Here is a 24,059-nt window from a genome sequence, read left to right on the forward strand (position 1 = left end):
AATTTTACTTCATTACTTTTTCAAAGTTTTTATCTATAGAACACAATAGGCAGTGGAAATAAAATTAGTGTTTTTTATATAGAGAATAACTTCAGATTAAACATGGTCCAAAAGCTAGAGAGACTCTACAAGATTTTTAGATGCATCACGTGGCTTTTCTGTGTCCTTTCATTTAATAATGAAGGCATCACAGGAAACGTATTTGGCTGTAGGTGTATTGTAAATATCAACAAAACAATCAAACAAATACACAATTATATATTTTTCCTTTAAAACACCCTCTTAATTTTCAGCCGTTCTTCACTCAGTTTAGAATAATATAAAAAAGTCTTTCACATCCAACTATTATTGATCTGATATCTGACAATATTTCAATAGAAAACACAAATGCACTTCCATTGTATCTTTCAAAAGAAATTCTGCTGCTAAACTTGATTTATTCAGGTATCCTGAAGCATAAAAAAAATCCCCTCTGAATACATTTTTCTCAGAAATTGAGGGTGAGGAGCTTGATCAAAAATGTTTTTAGTTTTAAGGTATTTTTCTTGACTTTACAGTGATGTCATTGACCACGCAACATGAGGAATTAAAGTGGTAAACTTGTAGCTCTCAAACTTATGGGGCTTCTAACATTTACATGGAGCCAATTCCCCTGAAAGATTCCCTGTTCTGTGAATTGCACTGCTTTAAAGTTGCAGCTATTTTGTTGAGGTTTTTTTAACTTTTGATTTTCATCACAGCAGCATGCTACTCAGTATGCCAAAAAGTTCTTTCAGAACCCGAGGTTTGTGGAAACACAGAGAGAATAAAAAAGAAAGCATGAGACAGACAGCTGGCTCAGTATGTAGTCTTGTTAGACAAAAAAGAGGTTCTGGACACAAAGCAACCTTTCACCATGGCTTAGAGAGAGTGCTAAAGAGGCAATTCATACTACACATGGTTAATAACTAAGAAAATGTGACTGTTTGTTGTTTGTGTACACAAGGGAAGCTTTGGAAGTTGTTATGGATTGAGGTATTCTATTGTGGAGATCATGTAGACCATTCAGCGTGTCAACACAATTGATAAAATGAGCCTGCCTTTCTTAAAACTTTGAGTAGGAGTTCAGGAATCTGGCTTTCAACTGTGCCCTATTTCCTCATTTCTGGATCCACGCCCTGAAGGACCGGAAACGTCATAAAGTTCTCATCACTTCCCTCCTCTGCTGCTCCTTGTGTACACACACTCAGCATTTGGAGCTAGCAGGGATCTGCATCTGCTAATATCATGTCTGTGAAAAACTATGATAACATGGCTGTTGTGAGAAGCAAAATCTCAGAGAAGAACACCTGATTGATTTGAATTCTGTAAAACATGATCAGAAGATACATTGGAACATCCCTGAGTGCCTTGGGGACAGCAGGGGCCCAAGGACTGCTATGCAACACACAGAAAGCACAACAAAGCCCATTAAGCTTCAGGTGAAGGAGTCAAACAAGGTCTTTAACAACAGGCTGACAACCACAGTGGGCTCTTGCAATCAGATCAAAACCTGAGCAGTCCAACCTCTGGAACAGAGGGAAAGAGTCAAAGTCCTGGCTCAGCCAGGGTACAGGGATCAGCAGACCACTGAGGGGGGGATGCAATATCTTCATGTTGTAAAAATATCATTCTTGGTGCAGATTAGTATCATAATGCCTACAGAAAATACTGCTTATGGAAGCACACATATTATTTCCCAGTATTGATGTCATACCTGGATAAACAAAAACAACTGCAAGATCTTCCAAAGCCTTAGCAAAGGTGAGAAACAAGACAAAGGTGAAAAACAAGAGAAAACTCACCCTTCTATTCATCTTGGCATGTGACCAGGGCAGCCTGTAGACTTGTCCTCCTAGATTAGTGCAAGGCCATGGCAAGAAAAAAAAAAAAAGAATTTTGGTTAATCATAGGAAAGAGTAGTAAAGCCATATGGAAAAGGAAGCCTGAAGGGGAAAATTAAGTCAGCATTTTGAGACACTTCCTGTATTACGGAACTTGAGACAAATTGTATTAAGCAACTTAATGCAATTTGTTCCCAAAATTTAAGTGGAACTACCATTCAAACTCCTAATCCATATTAACAGGTACCATGACAGAGATTTCCAGTGATTTCTCAAATAAGTGCCATGCCCATCACAGAAATAGTCCTTGAGGACTTCATAAGGGTGTTGATATTAACTTACTTCAACTGTGATTCTTGCCCTAAGGGCAAATAGCATAATTGCATGGCAACACACATTTGGGCTCAGCCTGCTTGTGCTCCGTTTGTGTAGTTCTGCTCTTTCCTATTGTTTCTATTGTATGAGATGTCATAGCACCACTTTGATAGCATGTCTGAGTATATCAAAGGCCAAGGGAATTCTGTTATGTAAACACATCATTTATTACTATATACAGCAATGATTACCTGACATCAAAGCTCATCTAGGAGCGTGCTGTGTGCCTGCAGAGGAGGCGGCCTCGCTGCTAAAAAGCCCTATCGATTGACAACAGTGTGGAGCAGAGACTGACAGGGAAGGGGGTTCTATCAATACCTTCACCACAGCAAGGAAAGGGTCTCCCACTCAACAAGACTTAAATATGGATGTTTCCCTGCCCAATCTCCTCCAAAACTGCAACAAAGCCACAGAAGTGGCTCTCCCAGGAGCCATGGCAGGCAGGGTAATAGCTCTGCTCTGAGTTGCCTATTAGCACCAGAATTTAAGGCTAGAGGATGTAGCAGCCCGTGGTCACAGCTAAGGCAAGGATGGTCTCTCTGTCACTGTCTGCCAGCTCTATCCAGGATTTGGGAAAGAAATAAGATCATAGAATTATAGAATGTTAAGAGGTTGGAATGGACCTTAAAGATCCTCTAGTCCCAACTGCCCCTGCCCTGGGCAGTGACACCTCCCCCTAGGTCAGGTTGCTCAAGGCCTTATCCAACCTGGCTTTGAACACTGCCAGGGTTGGGGCATCCACATAATCACTTTCTCACTATACAGACAACTGAATTGAAAACAGTGGCCTAGAGACCATATAAAAGAACAAATTACCAGAGGAGTACCAAAAGGACTACAATGGAGATTTAAAGGGTGGACAATAAAGAGCATCATTGTCCATTTGAAAAGTTAAGCTACTTTTATATGTAATCAGGTTCAAGTTCATTATCTTGACAGAGAGGAGGTATGAAACATAAGTAATCTGTATTGGCCTAAGGGTTGCTAAATGTACATAGGCAACTACATTCTAAAGAAAAAATATATGCAAACTTAAAGATTTTCCACTGCATTTAACTGATACCTCAAGCAGGTACTAACCTGCACAGTTTGCATGTATGTAAAGACAGGCAGATTTATCATTTTACCTGTTTGGCTCCACAGTAATTTTCTTCAGACCCCAGGATTTCTCTCACAAGTCAAAAGAATAAACTCCTCTGCAGTAAATTCTCTCAACCCTGTCTTTTGATTGTCCAGCAATCACAGAACAGTTTGTCTTTCACCAGACATTGTGCTCTAAACTGAAAAACTCACTCCACAAGGGCAGTTGGAGATACCATCCCTGAAAGTGAAATACATTTTTAAAAGTCTGTCAATGACACAAAAACTCCACAAGTTTCATTTCTGTAAAAAGAAATACTGCAGAAAACATCGCACCCAAACATTTAAAAACAAACCAATTCTGACTAATAAATTTCACCTATAATCAAATCCCCTGTTATCACAATAATGTCAGATTTGTGTAAGCAAAGGTACAGCTGGATGCAGCCTGGAACAACTCTCAGTGCAACAAGAATTTTGAATTTGGGGCCTGATAGGTTAAGAAGAAAATCTTATGCTGATCGGGTAAGAAAAGAGGAAGATTCCAATACATGGGAAAAATATGTTCAGACTATGGTTAGGAATTTTTTGAACGGGTTTCAAAGAGGGGCAGTGGAAAAGAGTTAAGAGAGGGAAACAATAAAGGTAGCTCAGGTAACAGCAATAAGGGAAAGGGGTGAGAATTCTGACAAGAATAGAAAGCAAAATGTGATATCTGCTGATATGAAGCACAGAAACAGAGATTGATAAAAAGTTACTTTAAAAAAAAAAAGGAAAAAGGAGCCAATGCTTATAAAGCTTCAATTATAGGAAAGGGAGAGCTGCAGAATGGAGAGGCATCATTATTTGGCCCTGCTTGTGAGCAGAATTGGCAAGCCTTGACTAGGTGGAAAGAGTGTCTTGGGAGATCTGTCTTCTATTTATTTTCTTCTGTGGGCTTTTTGCATTGTGTACTAATAGCTCAATATGTGTATTGGCTATTAGTGCCTTCTTTCTGTATTAAACTTATGAGAGGGACTGGTGTAAGTTTTTAGGAACTTAAGCTACAATGGTAAGACAACATGAAAGCTATATAGAAAGCAATAGAAAAAAAATCTCCATAAACTCACTACTTCATGGCCTTCCTCTTCAAGAGGAAGAAAACACACAAACAAATTCTCCTCAGCTCAGCTTTAATTTCTTTTGAACATGTCCTTGATCACTTCCACCCTCTCATTTCTTTAGGCAGTGTGCAGAGACTGTCTTCACTGAGAAAACTTTATGTCCTCTCCTTATGCATTCAGTATCCTCCAATAAGGTTATTAATATACAAGATCCATGGGTAAGCTCAATTATGATATATTGCTGCTCAAAACAGAGCAAAACTATAGTTCTCAAAAAAGTAGAAATTTCAGATCTCCCAGAACAGGACCTCCCACAAGGGATAAATCCTCTTAGACTGTGAGCTGGAATATAGATATTTTCACCAATATTTAAGGCCTGGTATTAGCCACCACATACTATCTGGGTAACACTGGCAGAAGAGTAAATATGGCAGTCTGTAACCTTTCCATTTTTGCCACAGTAAGCTCATTTTTTCCTCTAGAAAAGGCAGGAATTACAATAGCTTTTGAGACAGTATCTTTAAAGTATTAGCATTTTTCTTTACAATGGGCTGAGTGTTCTAAGAAGAAGACAAGGAAAATAAGGTAGAAGTAAAAGAGTATTGAGATGAAAGGGAGGAGAATACATGTTTCTTACATATATGTCTGTAGTACAGTAATGTTTTCATGGCACATACATGCAGAGATTGTAGAATCTACCTGCATTCAATCAGAATTGTGGCCTCTAAGTACAGAAAAAACCAAAACCAAACACCCCAAATAATAACAAAGTTGGTTAGCAGGAATCTGGAAGTTAATTTACTCATCTGATAGCAGGAAAAAGAGAGAAAAGAATCCTTAGCAAGTTACTAAAAATTTGTAGAGAACTGGGGCAGAGAGAAATTTTGCAATGTAGTGACTTGGTATGTAAAGTTTTCACACTACTTCTAGACATTGATGTCTTGCCATTTTGTTCCCAGTAAGATGCTGGCTTACCAAACCAACAACTAGCTCAATCTTTCCATATCTCAAGTCACTCATACCAATGTGCCATAAGAGTGATAATGAGATGTTTGGTACAATTAAATATCAGCTCTAAATTACACCATGAGGAAGAAGACAGAGGGTGAGACACAACTTGGGTGATCCATCAAGAAAATATATAAGCTGTTTAGCACTTTTTTGTAAGGTAGGGGAGAGTACTCGTTGTAACCGAACACGAGATGTGTTGTTAGAGAGAAATGAGCAGAATTTATGCAATCAAACAATATGAGAAGAAATATTTTTCTAGAATTAGGTTTTTGAAAGCCATGTTGTGGTGCTTGTTTGAAATAATGTGGTAACTGGTACCCATTACTGCTATTCAAATATGAAGTTTCTGATGACTATTCACATGCTGCAGGATATCTGGAAACTTAAGTTCAGCTCAGTGTTTGTGGACAAGCAGTAGGCAGAAAAGAGCTATAAATGCATATTCTTTGCAAGGACAGAAATATACAAACCAATGAAATAGTGTGCTGGAGCAAAAAAAAGCAGTATTATTATGTTTTAAATATGCTAATATGCATGTATAGCGTTACACTCAATTGTAAAGGAATTTATTGGACTCGGTATCTTAATGACTATTATCTCCATTCAGAGTGAATCAGTTTGAATCCATCCCATATAAGTGTTCATGAACTTGTGTTGACATCTCAGCTGCACAGATCACAGCATGTGGCCCTGCATGTTTATTTCCTGAGTGACCCATCAATTGATTCATCAGCTTCCTGGAGCACTCTTACATTTCCAAGGAAGCTGTCCTCCTTCTGCAATATGGGATGTTGGAGCATTAAGAGTGCTACTGGCCCCGTAGCAAAGAGTGATAATCACAAATGCCGCGGAATGTTTAAGATTTAAACCAAATAAAGAGCAATCTGATTCTCTGAATGCATTCTTTCAAGCAGTCTCCCACCACTGCAAGACAGAATATGCTCTGTGTCCTCTTTGACAAATAAGTTTGTGTGAGGTGAGAAATTAACATTGTATAAAACAATAGAGGGAACCCAGAGAAGCCATTGGGCCCAAATCATGGCAGTCAGCAGGAGTTTCCCTCAGATAGCAACACATTTGGATCATGCCTTATGAAAGTAAATTTTTATTAAATTAATTATCTCAAACCTTGAAAAGATGCTATTTTGTTTTCCTTTTACTGGAAGTAGTAAATGAGAAACATTTCCCGCACAGTTTATTGAATGTGTTTGTGCTTAGAACTCAAAAAGGATATGCTGCAAGGTAACCAGGGCCTTTTATAAAATATTATTGACCTTTTGGGAGCAAAAGTTAAGAGGAAGAAAAGAGTCAGCGGAAGAGAGACAGAGGGACAGCAACTGGTTCACAGCTCTGTTAACATATATGGTGGCCAAGGAAAGCAGCCCATGCCATTAACAACACACAGCTGCAGTCACACTGAGTCTCTCTCCTGTGCAGCAGCAGAAGTTTATACAGCTGCTGTCAGCTACTCAGGAGTCACAAATGCAAACACGTGGTTGCATTATGTTTACAAATTTCCTGCAGAACCTTCTGCAATTGTATGGATCGTATCACATTCACTCAGAGCCTGATGACAAATTACTGTAGATTAATCTCTTCTTAAAAATACGTGGGGCTTTTAACAAAGTGTACATAAAACAAGCTGCTAGTTGTTTTTCACTGTTAATAATGATTCCTTTTAAAATCCAAAGTTTAGAAGTGTTACAGGGCATGCTACTGGGCTTTCATTCATTATACTAATAAAACTCCATAAAGTTGACTGTTGCTGCCAGAGGGTATTGCTCCTTTCTGACAGGTACAGTGACAGCCACAAATTTTCTATCTCTGAATAGTACTATAGACACTATCAACTGAGACAAAGAGAACAAAATGTATGACATTCGTTCAGTCTCACAGCAAAGAGATTTGTAGCTTGCTACTAAGTATGCTTCCCCACAAACAGACTATGTTGTCCTAGGGCTACATGGAGGAGTTGTATTTTCTTTGAAAATTCAAGGGCATTTGGTTTGTTTTCACTCTACTTGAACGATTGTTTTGTTTGTCAGTTACAGCTGAACAGGTGTGGGGTCCAGGCTTTTTATTTCTGCCAACAAAATAACCATTAACCGACCATTTGTTCTAGAACACTAACAATATAATTTGCAGTAACTATTTTAAATAAACATTTTTCTCAGGTCAGTTTTCAAAAATCCAATAAATAATATCCAGAAATGAATGCAACTCCCTCTCCCTCACTCAGTACTGGCATTTCTAAAATGCCTTTCCCAGTGATAAAACAGAAAAACCTTGGGACCAGTCCAGTGAGGACAGGCAAATCTTTTTCCTCTGAAGTTTAATCTTCTGGGCTTCTGGGCCAGAACACCCGTTTAGATTTCCCAATAAAGAAAAACAAAAGAACACATTTTGTTAAAGATGCAATTGTTTGGGACAGATGATGGTTATAGCACTCTGCAAGCATGTTTCCCAGGCTTTGGACCCTTCCTTGCACTGCTCCTAAGGCTATTCCCCCTCCTGACGACTCCAAGACAGTTAACCTGGGGTCTTCTTCTAGCTGGTGACATTAAAAACCACAGTTCCTTCTGAAAGAGGATGAAGTCCTTGACCCCAGTCCATTATAGTCCTTTACAACAGGGGCCTTTGCAAGTCAGAACACAGGGCTGGATCCAGTAATGAAAAAACAGAGTGCAGTTGATGCCACAGCCTCCCCTTGCTGTGTCCCACCAGGGGAACAGATCGTTGTAAGGGCAGGCATATGTAAAGGCATACTGCCTTTTATAGATCCATGTATACTGAAATCCAGTGGTCCAGCAGAGAAGATGCTTGGGCTGCCTGCAGGAGATCATCCCAGCTGGGTGGATACACACTCTGTCTGGCAACAGGACTAGAACATTTTAAATCATAGAACTTTTAAACCACTATCAGCAGTGTGATCGTGAGAACTCCCTTACTGAGCCAGACCCAATGTTAATCTGTCTCAGTATCTCAGTACTCCAATAGGCAGAAGCCTGAAGAAGTTTAAGAGATGAACAAGTGTACATGATATTTTCTCATAATAGTCTTCAAACCTCCAACTATTTTCAGCTTACAGGATTTTGCAAACCAGGTGTGGTTACGTTATTTGTAACTCCCAACAGATTTTTCTCCCACATGTCTTTCAAGCCTTGCTTTAAGCCCACATAAACTTTTAGCACCCACGGTATCATCGAACAATGAATTCCATAGTTTAACTAAATATTGATGCTACTACACTGTTTTGCTACTCATTTACCTGTCTCCAGTCTTGTTTGATGCCTCCAGCTCTTCTGTAGAAAAGATGGAGGTTAATCTCTCCCAGGCATTTCTTTCCAACTCTTACTTTATTCTTGAGATTTGAATAATGAAAATTCATACAGTATTCAATATCTTTATGCTGTAGCCAGACTCAAATGACAAAAACTATCACAATTAGAGGGCAGAAATCCATAGAGCTGGAAATTCATCATTTCCTCTGTGAGCAGACTTCAATCCTGTCTGATTAAATCTAAATTACAATAACTCTGCAAACAGCTAGGTTGTCCCAGCAGCTGACACCCTTTCCAGAATAGAACACTTCAGCCCACTACTGTGCTGAGATGCACCCTTTTAACTTTCAACACTGACTGCTAAGGTCAGTTCTAGATTATCCTGTTCTTGCAGAAGAAAGTAATTCTGAGTTCACTTATAATTCACTTTCCCTAAAATTAACCTCAAGCCTTCCAAAAGCCCTCATTCTTTGATTCAATTCATTGCTATTGGCACCAGGGCTGGGTTTGTCAGTAACTATATCATGTTTTAGTGCCAGCAGCTCCATTTATTATCCAGGCATAATCAAAAGTTTTCTCAATATTTTTTTCACTGTTTTCATAGTATTTAACTTTCAGACTCATCATGTAATTTGAGATTCCAAACTGGGAATTCTACTAGGCAATGGCTGCTGTTACTAACATGCAGGGATTTCCCAAGGCTACTACATTCAGAAAGGAACCACAAAATGGAACCACCAGTGTTAGGAGAGGATAGAAACTCCATGTTCTTGTTACTAAATTTCCAACATTTTTTAACAAAACACTGAACTAATTGGGAAAACACTGAGTGGTGCAATTAACCAAATAAGTACGAATGTCAAATGACAATGGACCCTTTAAAGGATCAAAGAAAGAATAGAACTACAGTGCATTTAAAAGCCTCGGACTATTAAAAAACATTTTCTATTAGCCATGACCAAGATATAGTACTCAAAAATGTTGCGATACATAATCATATTAAAACTATAAAAAAGACAAATAATTTGTAAAAAATGCAAGCAAACAGTTACTTTTCTATGTGACATTCCCTTTCAAGATACTAAACATCTGTAGTAAATTAAAATATTAAAAAACTCGAAGTGCAGCACAAGTAAGAAAGCTTTCAAACACTAACCCCACCACCCACAGGGGTATGGTGGGTGGTTTCCATCACACTAAAGGAGCACCTGAGGATCTCAGCAAAGCACATCCCTCCTCTTGCATATGCAGACACAGATGCTTCCTTCTCCCTCTTTGTGTGCTCAGTGACAGGTTCCTCTCCTTCCCCACCACCTGTTCTTCATACACGTTGAGTTTTAGTTGCAGCTTGCTTGCACCAGCCAATTCAGACTGAATGCTTAAGTGTTGGGAGGTAAGGTTTATCTAAGAGTTTTAATACATTTCCTGAGAAGCAAATGTCCACATTATGAAAAGGAATGTTGGATGGTATTAGGAAACTATGGGCACTTGAGGAAAATTACATTTCTGTACATCCATTCTGATAGCCAAAACAGCTCAGGGAAATTTTAATGGAGAACTCCCTAATCTTTGCTGAACACTTTTCTAATATCACCAGAGAACTTTTAATATAACTCTCTTAATATTTGTTCTTCTGCTGAAGGTAAGTTCTTAGGCACTGGCATTCCCTAAATACCCGAGGAACTTAGAAAAAAATAAAATTAAACAAGAGGTACCCTGTTGCAAAAGGTTAGGGTCATTATATGGACTACCTGATGCATCTCTTGAGATCAGAATTGGTCCAGGAGGCAGGATTCCATTTCCCAGCATGGCCTCATTTAAACTCTGGCAATCTGAGGCAACAGAAGTTGCCACTACTAAGGCACAACCAACCTCCTGGTATGTTTCTTGGTTCAACAAATCCAAGGACATGATTCATAAACCTACATGGACATTATCTCCAGATTTTCTTCACGTTACTCAGAAAATCTTTTCTAATAAACAACATACACCAAGAGCCCTGCAAAAAGGACGTCAGGCTCCCTTGCAGAACACCAATCAATACTCTGTGCGGAGGAGAGTAACTGTGTCATGTTAGTGAATAAAGCAATTTCTTTCTTTTCTGTAGTGTCTGTGTTGGAAAGAACCACTGTGCTGACACAGTAGTTGAATTTCAATTTTAAATAAGGTGAATATTAACCCCAACCATATGCAAGGAATGCATCTGATAAAACAATTATTTTTCCTTATGAATCACATGTGAAATTCTCATTCTGAGTCACAAGGGAGTATGCACTGCCCACATTCATATTTGTGAATCATGTTCTCATCTTCTCGTTTCAGTCAATGCTTTGTGATCTACCTCCCTCTCTAAGTGCCAAACTAATGAAGACCACTAAGGGAACTATTATGCTTCTTACCTCCTTTTCTTTTTTCTTTTAAGCCAGATTTCTAGTATGTTCAGCTGGTATTATTTTTCTTGGAAAAAAAATATAGTCATTCAGCCCACCAAGTTTGTGTTCTGGATGGACAGAAGCTGTGTGTGTGTGTGCATTTCTAGTGCCTCCCAGCCCAGCATTCTGCTCTCAATATCCTTGGGAGTCTTTGTGTACAGCCACCACAAAAGCCAACAGATTCCCATGTGCTCTCCTTTGATGAAGTGGATGATGACCACAGATTTAACTGCCATGTTATGCCTGCTTCCACTGCTGCTGCATTGTGCAGGAAGCACCTACTGAATGCATTTCAGCTCTGCAGAAAACACAGAAAAAAAAATATATATATATAATTGCATTATTACAAGGCTAGTACTGCTATGAAATTATTTGTGTTCTTTGCCATGGGACTACATGAAAGAAATTTTACTCCTCAGTATGCTGCTGTCCATTGCTAAATATATGACAATGAAGAAAAAACCATCAGGACTCAGGAGCTGAAGGGGTGAATTATGCAGAAACCAAATAGAATAATTACTCAAAAATGGTGACTCAATTCCAATTTGTTTCAAGACTTTTGGATTTTGATCTGATTTATTTTTTTAAAAATTGAGATCCTGTCACTAGTTTTAGGCTTTACAGCATTGGCCATGAGACCTCCTCCACAGTGCCTTGTCCATAAGCTCTAAAGAATTGTCTTTTCCATCAACCTTCTATACTATTTGTTCATATTTCAAAGATTTGGTGTTTATTCAGTTGGCCTTGATGTAAATAGTTTTCTCACCTATCTTTAACCCTCTTCCCACATATTTCTCCCCTCCCCCACCCAGAAAAAAAGACTTTTATAGCGTTTAAAAAAAAAACCAACAACAACCAGGCATTGGTGTCATTTGGAAATTCAGATGATAAGACAAAGCCCTAGAAAATAAACCAAGATAGATGGCTCCTATTTTCTTTTTTCACTTCTCTTGACTTCCCATCTTTATTTTTGAGGACATCTAAGAGAAAACACAGCAGGAGATTTTCTTATAAGAGATTTTTCTGCTCTGAAAATGATAGTGCCCCTGATATACTAAAATGAATTCAAGTTAAGTATTTTGTTCCTCTCCAAGATATTTTAGAAGTACCAGAGACAGAGAGGAAAAAAAGAAAAGAGACAGGGAAAGTTCAATTATATATATGTTCAGATCCTTGTCTGTCTCTAATCCCACTCCAGTACTGCATTTCTCTTTGCTTACTGAGAGAACTTAGCCAAAAAAGTTTGGGGACATACTGCCTTAATAAGCAGAATTTATCTTTTTTTTTTTTTCTTTTTCAAATAACTTAGCAGCAGGAATAATTGATGAGCACAAATGACAAAGACATTGCAGGCTTTCTACCTCAGAAGGAATAAAAAGGCCTTAACAACCCAGTATCTCATAGTAAAACACAGAACAATTAAAATAACTTTAAGCAGTTCAGATGTTCTAGTTACTTATTAAATTTTAGCAACACTTTTTTTTCAGTCCTTCCATACCTTTCTTCAAAATCTGTCAAGACCTAATGGTCTAAAGGACGTTGGATAGCTGCTCAAAGCACATGTAGACAGAGGGATTGGTTACCTTAGTAACGTGGTTGTATGGCACTTTCTCCAGCTCATGTTTCCAAACACGATTTTCACTTGGCAACACTCACTTACCTATTTTGCTTACATATATTTACTCACAGTAGGAAGTTTAAGGGTACCTTCAAGGCTTTCTTTAAGGCTTAGGGCTTGTAGCTTTATACCACATTACACTGGTTTAACTAAAGGTCAGATCTGAAACCAATTCAAGTAGGAAATGGGTGATATACTTATTTCACTTGAACAAGGACTATTTGGGCTCAGATCAAGTCGATTAGGAACAGGTTTAAATTAAGGGGAAACAAGCTCTTTTTAAAAGGCAATAATGATGTCTCTGGTGATTTGTCTAAGTGTAACAAAAATCTGTGCAAATCCACGTGCAATCCATAAATAAAACCTCAAATGCCCTGGGAGAATCCTTCCAACCCCAGGCTATGTATGCACAAGCATGGCTTTTTATGCTGCTGAGCCATGCCTCTTCCCCCCCCCAAAAAGATTATTTGCCCAATCTACCTTCACAGTGACTGTCTAGTTAGCAGTCTGCCAGTCTTGCATCATTTTTATCTCATTGTGCAGTGCTGTGAGAGTGTTAACTATGCCATACCAAGATATTACAGCATCTTGTATATTGACTTATTAGCCAACAGATCTTAAATAATTATTCTGAACGACAGAGCATGTGGCAGATTAAACCAATGAAGACATGAAATATATGCTTTTGAGGTGTCTTGAAGGGGTGTTCAGCAGTACTGTGCATGTGTTGGACTGGGAGGGAGTCAAAATGAAGCCCAATTTACATGTTGCAGAAAGGGATTGGATGAGTAATCAGATCTGATATCTCCATTGGTGTAGGATAGTCATGGCTTTTAATAGATTATCCTAGTGTCCATATAGATACTTACAAAGACATTGATTTCCCACGTTTTTGTCCCAGTGCTCCATCCTCTTCCCTAACGCTGATGGGCAGAACGAGAAGCCAACCCTCATCAATGCAGCTGATACATAAATCAACAGCCTGGTAAAAACACCCCTCAACAGACTTGGAGGCTCTGCCACTGCTGCAAGGGCTGACACACACACACAACTGATGTTCCATGGCTCTCTGGAGAGAACTGCTACAGCCACTTGCAACCCTGAGATACTCACTGCCTTCTCCCAAGAAATACTAGAGGCTGGTTCATTTCTGACCATAAAGCTCAGTGTCTTGAAAACCTCTGCTCTGAAGTCTTGGAAACTGGGAGGGGGGAAGGGTGAGGAGGAGGAAAGAAAATGACCTGAACATTCTGATGCATAAAAAATACTCGGTTTGCAACCTAATGCCCCATTTTTAAAACAACTCCACATTAAATGGATATGATCTGAATATCATTAGGATCATATTTCTAAATTTTGCAAGACCTGCATTCCTGTGCTTTTGCCATTTTTAACCAGCATAGTCATGAGCTAGGCTAATTTTTTTCCTACCCATATGGACCAGGATGCTACACAGGAAATCAAGAATAATTTCACACAACAGTAGTTTTTGTTTTGAGAACTTAATGCACAAGACAACAGGCAGTTTTTTTTTAAAAGATTATCATTCTGCTTTAAAAAAGAATCTTACAAAGAATAGAAAAATAAAATATTAAATAAAATACATGGCAGCAAAAACTAAAGAATATCAACTTTTCAGTGATGTTGAGTTTTTCCTTTTATTTGCCAGTCTGCCTGACAGTAAATACTGTAGGGTTAGGGAAAAAATGCACATTGACAGAACAACAAAAACTATACAACTATACATAGTGGATTACTCTCTAATCAACTTCAAACAAATAAAAGAGCAAAGCTGGATACTTCTTTTTAGAAGCAGCTGATTTCACTTAAAATGGAGAAAAAAATTATCATTAGAAGTACAATGATCATTAGAAGATAATGAATGTGTTTCTCTGCTGCATTCATAGAAGGGCTCAGAGAACATTTTCATTCCACATTCTGTATTACAGCTCCTCTCCAGACTTAGCTGAGAATATCCCCAAGTCTAATGGGTTAAATGCTTATTATACCACTGTCTTATTTGTAACATAAGGCACCTACTACAAGCCTACTCTTCATGCAAAATTGCCAATTTATAGCAATATTCCTTGTTTAGAAAACAAGGCTATCCAAACACTATAATTACAATATGCACCAGCAGGCATAACCCTGCATTAATGCACAGACTCCAGATACATTCGTCAAATAGAGTTTTTTTTCTCTTTGCCTTCTTCTCAGGGTACTTTTAAGTTCAGGGACAGAGAACATGTCTTCATTAGAAACATTAACATTCACAGGCTGTAGTAAATTTTGACAGTGAAAAGGTCTCTGTAACCTTTAGTTGTGCAGAAATTTACTTCCCAAGAAAATTACAGCTGGCACTGTCTTAATTAATGCTAGCTTTCTTTTCTGAAAATTGTGGGCTTGTCAGTAAAAAAGGCAGAAAAACCTGAGTTTAAAAGACTGGACACAAAAGACGCCTAGAAATAAAGCCCTGCAAAATTTCATAATATTGCTCTGTTTTTGTTCTACAGTAAGGAGATGAAAAGATCTAATTTGATTTTGCCAAATGGAGCAACATATATGTAATATAGAAATGATTTGCATTTTCTCTTTTGTCTTTGAGTTTTATCATGTAAAGAGCGCTTTTTAAGTCATTCTGTTTTAAAAGCAATAGGTCAAATAAAATCTATATCTGCAGGGGGAGGGGAATAAGGTATGACTTCATTTTTTTTTTTTTTAGCATTGCTTTAAATGCTCCTACTAAATCATAGCTAATGGTAAGAATTGCAGCTGTGTTTTTCATATGATTTTTAATCACCTGACACATTTTTTCAGATTTTTAGAATTATTTTAGCATTACTGTACAAATTTTCTTCTTAATATTTACCTTCTACATGTCTCAGAGTTCTATTTCGATGGTACAGATAATTTTGCTTTGGCACATAAACATTATTTATTTTCTGCCTGAATTTTGATCATGCAGCATGGTTTTTAATTGCTTGACAAAGTGTTAAATATATACTCTATCTCTGAACAGCATTTTCTTACACACAGGCTGTATTATTGCTAAAAGCAGATAGATTTTTTTCCCTTCCTTTTTTACTGAAATATAGAACGAGTGACAACATGCTCCTACATTATTTGACACCAAAATTTCCTGGATATTGCTTATGCACATCCTCGATTCACTTTCAGGAGAGATTTACAACATTTTATGTTTGGAATTGCTGTGCAGTTCCCAGCTCTATCACTGGAAGCAATAAAGCTCCAGTTCCACATCAGACTCTTGCATAGTAGGACATGACACCACTTTGGCACAACGTGAAGTTCCAATACTGCATGTCAGCTGTTCAAAACATTTTATGCAAGTTCCTACAAGCACTTTAAATTAAGGTGCCCTGTATAAATGGTTTATTCATGTTTATGAAATGATTAGTTGGTGCCACTACATCCTTTAATAACTTATTGTAAGGCATGTTATAAAATGCATCATCAATAAATGCTTAAAATGCTGCCACAGCAAGGTGATAAGCTGTTACAACAATATTTTAAGATGTAAGTATTGTTCAAAGAGTTTGTCCGCTCTTTCAATGCATACTCCCAAGTTTTTTTTTACAAGCACGTTATTGAATGCTGTATAAATAATAAAATATTTATACAGATCACCTTAATTTAAAGTGTTACTGTGTTTCCATAACTTCAAGGTAGATGCCACACAGCCTGAACAAGCTGGAAGGTACAGAAAGGTATCAGAAGAGAAGCATCTCTATCTTAGATGCAAATCTGTTTTATCAACCTGAGACAGAAAAAAATCACAGCATTCCCCAGACACAGGATTTGTATTTTCAAGATTTGAACCATTAACCATTTAAGGAATTGTCATGAATAAGGGGGGAAAAAACCACCCAAAACCAGGCACCTAAAGTCTGAAGTTCTGAAAAGTTTTCACACACAAAATGTTTTGGCTGTTTATGGCCCTTGGCAATGTTACTGAAATTATAAAATCCCAGTGTGGCTTATGGAGCCCATATGGACAAATGGAGGATAAAGGCCTCTCTCTGCCAATTTCCATACTGGAAAATATACAAAATAACATCATGGACAAGTGTAACAAAAGGATTACAGTCATAAAGCAGACACTGATCAGGACATTCACTTATGCATTGATCAGCTTCTCAGATTAGCCACAATGAGCTGAAGATGTAAACCATACTCCAAAAGGGAATGTAACCTCTGCAAGAGAAAGCCAAATTCATTGCTTAAAAGCACTGTACTAGCAACTGCAAGAGAATAACAAGGGGGTCTAAGGATATACCTGCACAAGAGATATAGTCAAATTTTCCATGTTCATTCTCACATCCATTGAACTACTTATAGAAGGGAACTACTTACAGAAGGAAAGCACTTCTAGATATTGGCTCAAAACATTGGGATATGGCTGGTCTGCCCTTTCTACTGTCTCAGATGCCCATGGAGAATATGCAAGCCCAAATTTGTCTCCTACAATCATAACCACAGGGTTTTGGTAGGGATTGTAGGTTAGCCCTGCCTAGCTGAGCCATGACCCTCCCAGAACATGCCCAGTTTTGGGCTGCATGGACAAGTTCAGCTCACAAAGGAGTCATACTAAAAGGCTCGGTACTGATGTTCTCTCTCTTTCTTTCCACAACAGTTATTCCTCCTTGGACATGACTTATCATAAACTTATTAAACCACTGAATATTCATCTTTTAACACATTGGAGTACATAGAGGAACTCTTAGTAATTAGCATCCCTGAACTTGTATTATGCAAATTTATTTCCTCAAATATTTTTTTTTACATGATTTATTAAAAAATAAAGCTAAACACTTGGTTCTTAGATCCTGACCCTCTAACCACTCGCATATGTAGTGTGCATGCAAAATCCCATCTCTTGCATGGGTTCTTTGAGAATCTAGTAGTCTCAAATTGTAATTCATATTATATTAGTGTTTCTAGGTTTTTTTAGTGCTGACAGGATGATTTTTCAGTGTTTCTTTCTTGTCAGTTTCCAATTACTACAGAGACACTTCTATTTTTTCTTTTATAAATTATTACAAGATAATTTTTCAGATATTTTCCAAAATTCTTGTGCAAAAACATCCTGTTCCGTTTCTAACAAATGGATAAAATTAATTATATAGACAATTTATATATGAATATTTGTATATAGATTGAGGTATAAAATTACTCATATGTTTGTTTAGGCTTTGTTACTTTATTATTTTTATTGAATGACTCTTTTAAAATTAAGTGACCTACTGAGTCCTAGTAAGTTGCTCCTAAAGATTATTTCTGGTTCACACGGGTATGACTTTCCTTCACACATTTCTGCTGTGTGAACTCTTTTGTTTTACTCATCTGTGGGCAGGGCACAGCCAGCAGTGGGTTGGCTTGGCAGGCAGGATCACAGAGCAGTTAAGAGGATCCGAGGCTGGGCTGGAACTTTTAAGGATGTTGTGGAGAGAAAGCTCAGATTCAGAGAGGTCTTGAGGAATTAATCACTGACATCCAGCAGCCAAATGTGCAGCAACGCCCTTCTGGTATTTGTCCCTTGAAATAAGAAAACCAACCCCCATCTCTAACCTCACCTTTATGCCATTGTGTGATCAGAAGCTCACTTTCCCTAAAGTAAGAATTTATTTAGTAATTTGTACTGATCTGCTGCTAGAAGCTCAAGGCAGATCTGACAGCTGTAAAGTGTTTTTACTACCAGTACCTTCTGGCAGATGTTTTTAGCCATTTTCTAGCCATTCTGATGCAAACTTAGAGGGTTTTTTAGTTTGTCCAGTGGAGTTCATAGGAATAAATTCAACTGGGTGCCTGTTAAATGTTTTTCTTTCCCTTTGACTTACTTAAAAAAAATATCAAAATAGATATAGGATATTTACTTATTCTTTTGTTTATAGTGTGTTTCTATGTGTTACAAAGAATGGAATCTTTGTGTGTTACATATTGACCTGTTAAATTGTTATATTTCCACTTGGAAAAAACCTGTGAGTGGACTTGCAGACACTGTCATCTAGAAACATCCATCACTAATGCTTCATTTTACTCTTTTGTACGTGAGAGCCTCGAAAATACTTATCTCTGCCTTTCAAGGAAATCATAAATTTCTGGTGTGCATGCGCACTCCACGATATCTCCTTGTTAAGCAGAGAGGGCCCTCGGGGCATAGCAGCATAGTGTAGTATTTTTGCCTAACTATTGTTAACATGTGACACTTGTATTTGCCCCAAGATAATGTACAAATATGTTTTAGGGGTTTTCCTGATGATAACCATGATGTTTCATCTTGCCCTTCTAACAATAAATTTAGCCTCCTAGCCTACCCCTCATGCACAGCCCTCCCTCCCCCCTGTTCTTGGTGAGTCTGACATTCAGTTTGGAGACTAATGTCAGCAAGAAATCCATATGTACTCCTGATAGTAGTAGGCATGCCCCTTTGAATTTATTTTTAGATTTTAGTAGAATTAAGTGGTTTTTTTTTTTCTTTCAATCATCTTCTTCATAACATTTCCCACCTTTCCAATGTTTACAAAGGAGAAATTTATGCTTCACTTTACAGAAAATATTTTTGTCTTCAAACTGAATATATACTGGTATGTACAATGACATAGGTAAGATTTGTTGTACAGCGCTACAAAGGAGAATTTTTTGCAACAGAAGAGTCAAGAAGAAGTTTACATTTTGAGCATGGCAAAGTTCAGACCACAGATACTGTGAGCATATTTCTATTTTCCAGGACATTCAGTTCTTGGCCAATTTCTAAATAATTATTCAGTGCATTCGCAGCCAGTTTGTTATTTTGGTGGTCATCTTTGAGGCTAAGATAACCTAACTAAAAATACTTCCACTTAGAGAGACCCGGGTTATACAGAGTTTCAGCACAGATTTTTTAACATTTCTGAGCTAGTACCAGTTCAAGACAGAAGCAAAACATGCTTGGCCTGTGTGGCCACCATTTTTGTACCTTCAATCCATCATTTAAACACCAATTGTTCACCACAGCCCTGAAAGTCGACTAAAAATGACACAAGCCTATCCCTGTTACGGAAATCTCAACACAAAATTCCAAGAATGACCTGGCTCATGTGTGCTGTCAGTGGCCTCCAAATACAATCCATATGCACTGCTGCCTGCTGATGGAAAAGCCTGACCTTCATGTTGTGCTGTGGAGACAGGAGTGCCAGTCCTGAGAGCTGTTGGAGAACACTTCCAACAGCACTAGAAGTTTATAGAAAGAAACAATACAATTTCAAATGTACTTGGGGGTAGAACTTGATCTTCTTACTTGCAACCCAATTATAGCAAACACAGAATTAACTAAGAACGTGGGTCTGTGCTCTGTCTTCCTTCCCAGAACATGCTGGGCAAAGATCACAAAATCTCCATCCAGTTTACAGTGTTATGCAGATTGTGGAAAGGTTGTTTTGCCTGATGGACAAGAAAACTACAAAAAGCAGTAATCTGTGCTAGAGTGGTCTTTTCCATACTGCCTGCCTGCAGCCTGTCCTGCTGGTTGCAAAGGTTTCTTTGAAACAACATTTCTGCTTTCCCAAGGTATTTCCCAACTGCAAACGTGCAAAATTATCTTCTGAAGGAGATGCACAGTCAGAATCTGAACTACTCAGGACATTTCTATTAAACCTTACCTGTGCATTCACTGTCCATAGCAGGGAAGAGGCTGTGGGTGGCAAATTCCTTTAGGCTCATCTCCAGTTTGCTCCACTCACCTTCTGGGGAAGATCCCTGTGGGCTTCTGCAGTTCCTTTTCTCTGTCCTCTCCCCTGAACCTGTTCCCATGGCTCCCAATCTCCTTCCCCACCTCCAACAGAGGGGAGTTTGTAGGCCTTAACAAGAAGGAATACACTGACAATTATTATGTTCTGTACTAGAAGCAAGAGCTTTAAAACATAGTTCTTCACACATGTATTATTTTTAAAGCACAACATGATTTTTAGACACTCTCATTATTTGTTTATTTTTAGCACATATCAAACCACAGCAGTTCTCCCTCCAGGCTATATTTGACAAAGTTACAGAGACTTTCCAGGCCACCTCAAAGCAGAGATTAATCCAAACAATTTAAACCTCTCACTGTTGCACAGGAGGATGGCATTCGATTGGATTATTTAGGGAGGACAAAATGTTTTTGTTGATGAGAGAGATGAAATCCTTAGAGAGGGAAATCAATCTTATGTAGAGACCCTGGAGCATTGATCTCGGTGTACATTGACAATTTCTGGTTGTTTAGCTATTTGGAATGACCGCACAAAATGAGCAAGTTGTTATAGTTTTAAGGTTTTGGTATTTATTGGCAACCCCAGCGCTCATATGATTAATCACACATTCAGAGTGTGAGCTCAGTAGAAATTGACTGCAACGCAGCAGAAACAAAGTTTTCAGTTATCATTGTGTAATAAATTGAAGGTACATCCCTAAGCTGATTTGTCTTCACGTTTCCAATTTGCCTTGTTAAAAGTGTTGTTTATACAGTAGTTAGCAAAAATGCAAGTAATTACACACAGAATTCATTCTAAGTGATTCTGTATTTTTTTTTCCCTTCTTTATTGGTTTTCTATCTTCATTATCCAATATTTTGTTATACTTAAGCAGAAACCCCATTCAAGAAAAATCAAAAGTCAGGCCATGGAATGAGCACTTCCTTATATTGTGGACAGCATTTCTTGAATATAATGCTGCAAGACAAGGCCTTCTAAACAAACTAATCCCGATGCAAGCATCCTTTAATAAACCACTTTTCCCTTTGAACTTGGGCTCTCTGGCATGTCCCAATGAGAAGCAGAACAGAAGGACAAATATTTTGATTTACATGTTGTATTTCATTTCATGAAATGTTATTTATTCAGAAAGAAACATTCTTTCAAACACAGCTAGGGTTTTAGATACACATTTCACACTGAAAGGATATCTGTTTCTTTTACCAAAAAAGAGATGCAAAAATAAGACCATAACTATAATCAGAAATTGGAGAGAAATTTGGGGAATGCAAACATTGAGAGAATATATTTAAAATGAGGAGTGCCAGGTAGGGAAAAGTACAGAGTCTATGAAGGCAGGAGGTGCTCTGTCTTTGGTGTTGTGGTAGAGACTTGTGCTGGTAAAGACTGATAATGCTTTATAGCCTTTCCCTGGGATCTCACTGTAACCTCGAAGCAAGCAGTTGCTAGGATGTACTTGCTAAAGATAAGAGCAAAATTGTGGAACAGAAAGGGGAAACCCTGTAAGGCTGGCCTTGTGCTTCCCTAGAGAGGCTTACATACTCATAATGTACAGAAACTATAACCAGATCAGGAGAGACCTAATTACAGAGCTCAGAGATGTTAATGACACACAGAAATTTACATGCAGCTGAAAATATGAATATCTCTAAGCCAGCACTCACATCTCCACAGGGCTCTGTTTTATAATCTGGGAGCTTTTCTTTCTGCAAGGTGGAGCCTTTCAAATAGTCAAAACCATCTATTTTTTTAAGTGAACAACACTAACCATAAACCTCTGTAAAATTGTATTGACCAAGATTTTTTTTTTTTTTTTCTATTTGTAATTCCTTCTCTTTTGCTCTGTCTGAATAGGGCTTGCAACAATAATTCCTCACATTTATCTTTCCATCTTTCAATCTCAAAATCCTATATCTGATTTGGACACAGCAATCTCCAAAGCAATGAATACCCTTATAATTTACAGAGACCTTTAAAGGACAAAATTATTAAATAATTTTTCTTAGAGTCCTTATTAGGTACAAGGGGATTTTTTTTTTTATGCTTATATTTATTTTACCAATCTGTGTAACACTGTGGTTGTGTAGTTGACTGACTTCTATGTTCCTTGTTTCTCTTTAGCTTCAGGGAAACATACCCTATATCTTTACCTGTAGTGGAGATAAGGAGTTGTCACAGCTGCTGTCCATGCAGTCCTCAAACCAGAGAGTACTGCAATAAATCCTATTTTATTTTATGGACAAATAAATGCTGAGGTAAAATATTCGAGGATCGTTGCTTGAATACTTGCCATAGCAGTGCTACTGTAATAACCACTATGACATTAATTTACTGCAATGTGCCGTAGGAAGAAGGAAGAAGGAGGGAGAAGGGCATTAAAAGAGAAAAATTACTATCCTTCGGATTTATTGGGATTGGCCTTCCTCATTTTCAGCCATCATTAGTTGATTAGGTGCTGATGACAGTATGGACAAGCGTGTTAGAATAGTTGGCTAAGAAAAGCCCTAAAGGTACTCTGTTAATTGAGATGATGTTCATATTGTACTTACTGAACATAACTGCAGACAGTGAAATAAGAGCTTAGTGTTGTGTAACAGACCACATGAACAGTCACTCATTATCAGTCTGTAAAGGGGTGAAAACACTGCATATAGGCTACTAGTACTACAGAAAAAAAGAGATAATATTAAAACCTGAAGACTATCCTGAGAAACTGTATTTTATACAGCCTTCTGGGAGGTGTTGAGAAACATGTCTAATGTTGTTCCATAGTTCCATTAGGGAGACATTGTGGTATCAAAGGAACTGACAATTTACTTATGCCTTCATCGTGTAAGAGCTCTGCACCTGAACATTACAGAACAGCCAGATTTTGCTTACCTACTATAAACTTAAATGTTACCAATCCTCTTTTGGTAACTATATTCCACACACTTAAAATTTTAAAGTAATCTGGAGAAAATAGCAACGAAATGCCACTCTATACCTCTTTTAAGCTTGTTTGTGAAAAGTTCACATTATACAGGAAGAGAGAAATGTGCCAACCTCTGCACAGAGCCTGCAACGCAACAGATACATGGAATCAACAACAGCATTTTGGTAACAATGGCAATGCTATTACCAATGACTCCATAATGTTAAATAATTCAATATGGACTGTAGCCTCCCTCTTGCTGTGGCCAGGATGAATTTCTAACTTGGTGCCTAGACAGTCACATAAAAAACCCTCTAAAAGCTTCAGAATGAAACAGATAGCAATTTAAAGGATCCTTTCAATTTTAGGCAAATCCACAACTTTTTTCAAACAAACAGTCCTATGAACTTATTGTCCTTAGAGCAAAATTATCCTTGTACTTGAAGCATTGTGCTCTCAAAGTTAAAACTTAAAACAGTGAGAAAATTAAATCTGGCCATTAGTGTGTTCTTATTGAACACATTCAATTACAGGTAACAAGTCCTCAGCAACTGCAGAAAGAGTTCACACAAAACTATGAAAACTCACAAAACATTGCTTAGTCAGAGAGAGACATTATTCCAACTCAGGAAACT

General features: G+C 37.9%; 1 long non-coding RNA gene across 4 annotated transcripts in view; it reads right to left on the minus strand.

Moving 5' to 3' along the window:
* LOC135422192 (uncharacterized) overlaps window positions 1–24,059 on the minus strand; it is an 89,687-nt gene that overhangs the window by 20,636 nt on the left and 44,992 nt on the right. For 3 of the 4 annotated variants that reach the window (XR_010434361.1, XR_010434362.1, XR_010434365.1), the window contains 3 exons: window positions 20,502–20,618; window positions 3,365–3,558; window positions 1,824–1,873 (listed from right to left, as the gene is read on the minus strand). This is a non-coding gene — a long non-coding RNA (uncharacterized LOC135422192). Of the gene's footprint in view, window positions 1–1,823; window positions 1,874–3,364; window positions 3,559–20,501; window positions 20,619–23,496; window positions 23,569–24,059 lie in introns of all 4 variants that reach the window. The other variant, XR_010434364.1, reaches the window with a different exon arrangement.

The sequence above is a fragment of the Pseudopipra pipra genome, chromosome 14 (genome assembly GCF_036250125.1).
Source record: "Pseudopipra pipra isolate bDixPip1 chromosome 14, bDixPip1.hap1, whole genome shotgun sequence".
In the NCBI taxonomy this organism is placed as follows: domain Eukaryota; kingdom Metazoa; phylum Chordata; class Aves; order Passeriformes; family Pipridae; genus Pseudopipra; species Pseudopipra pipra.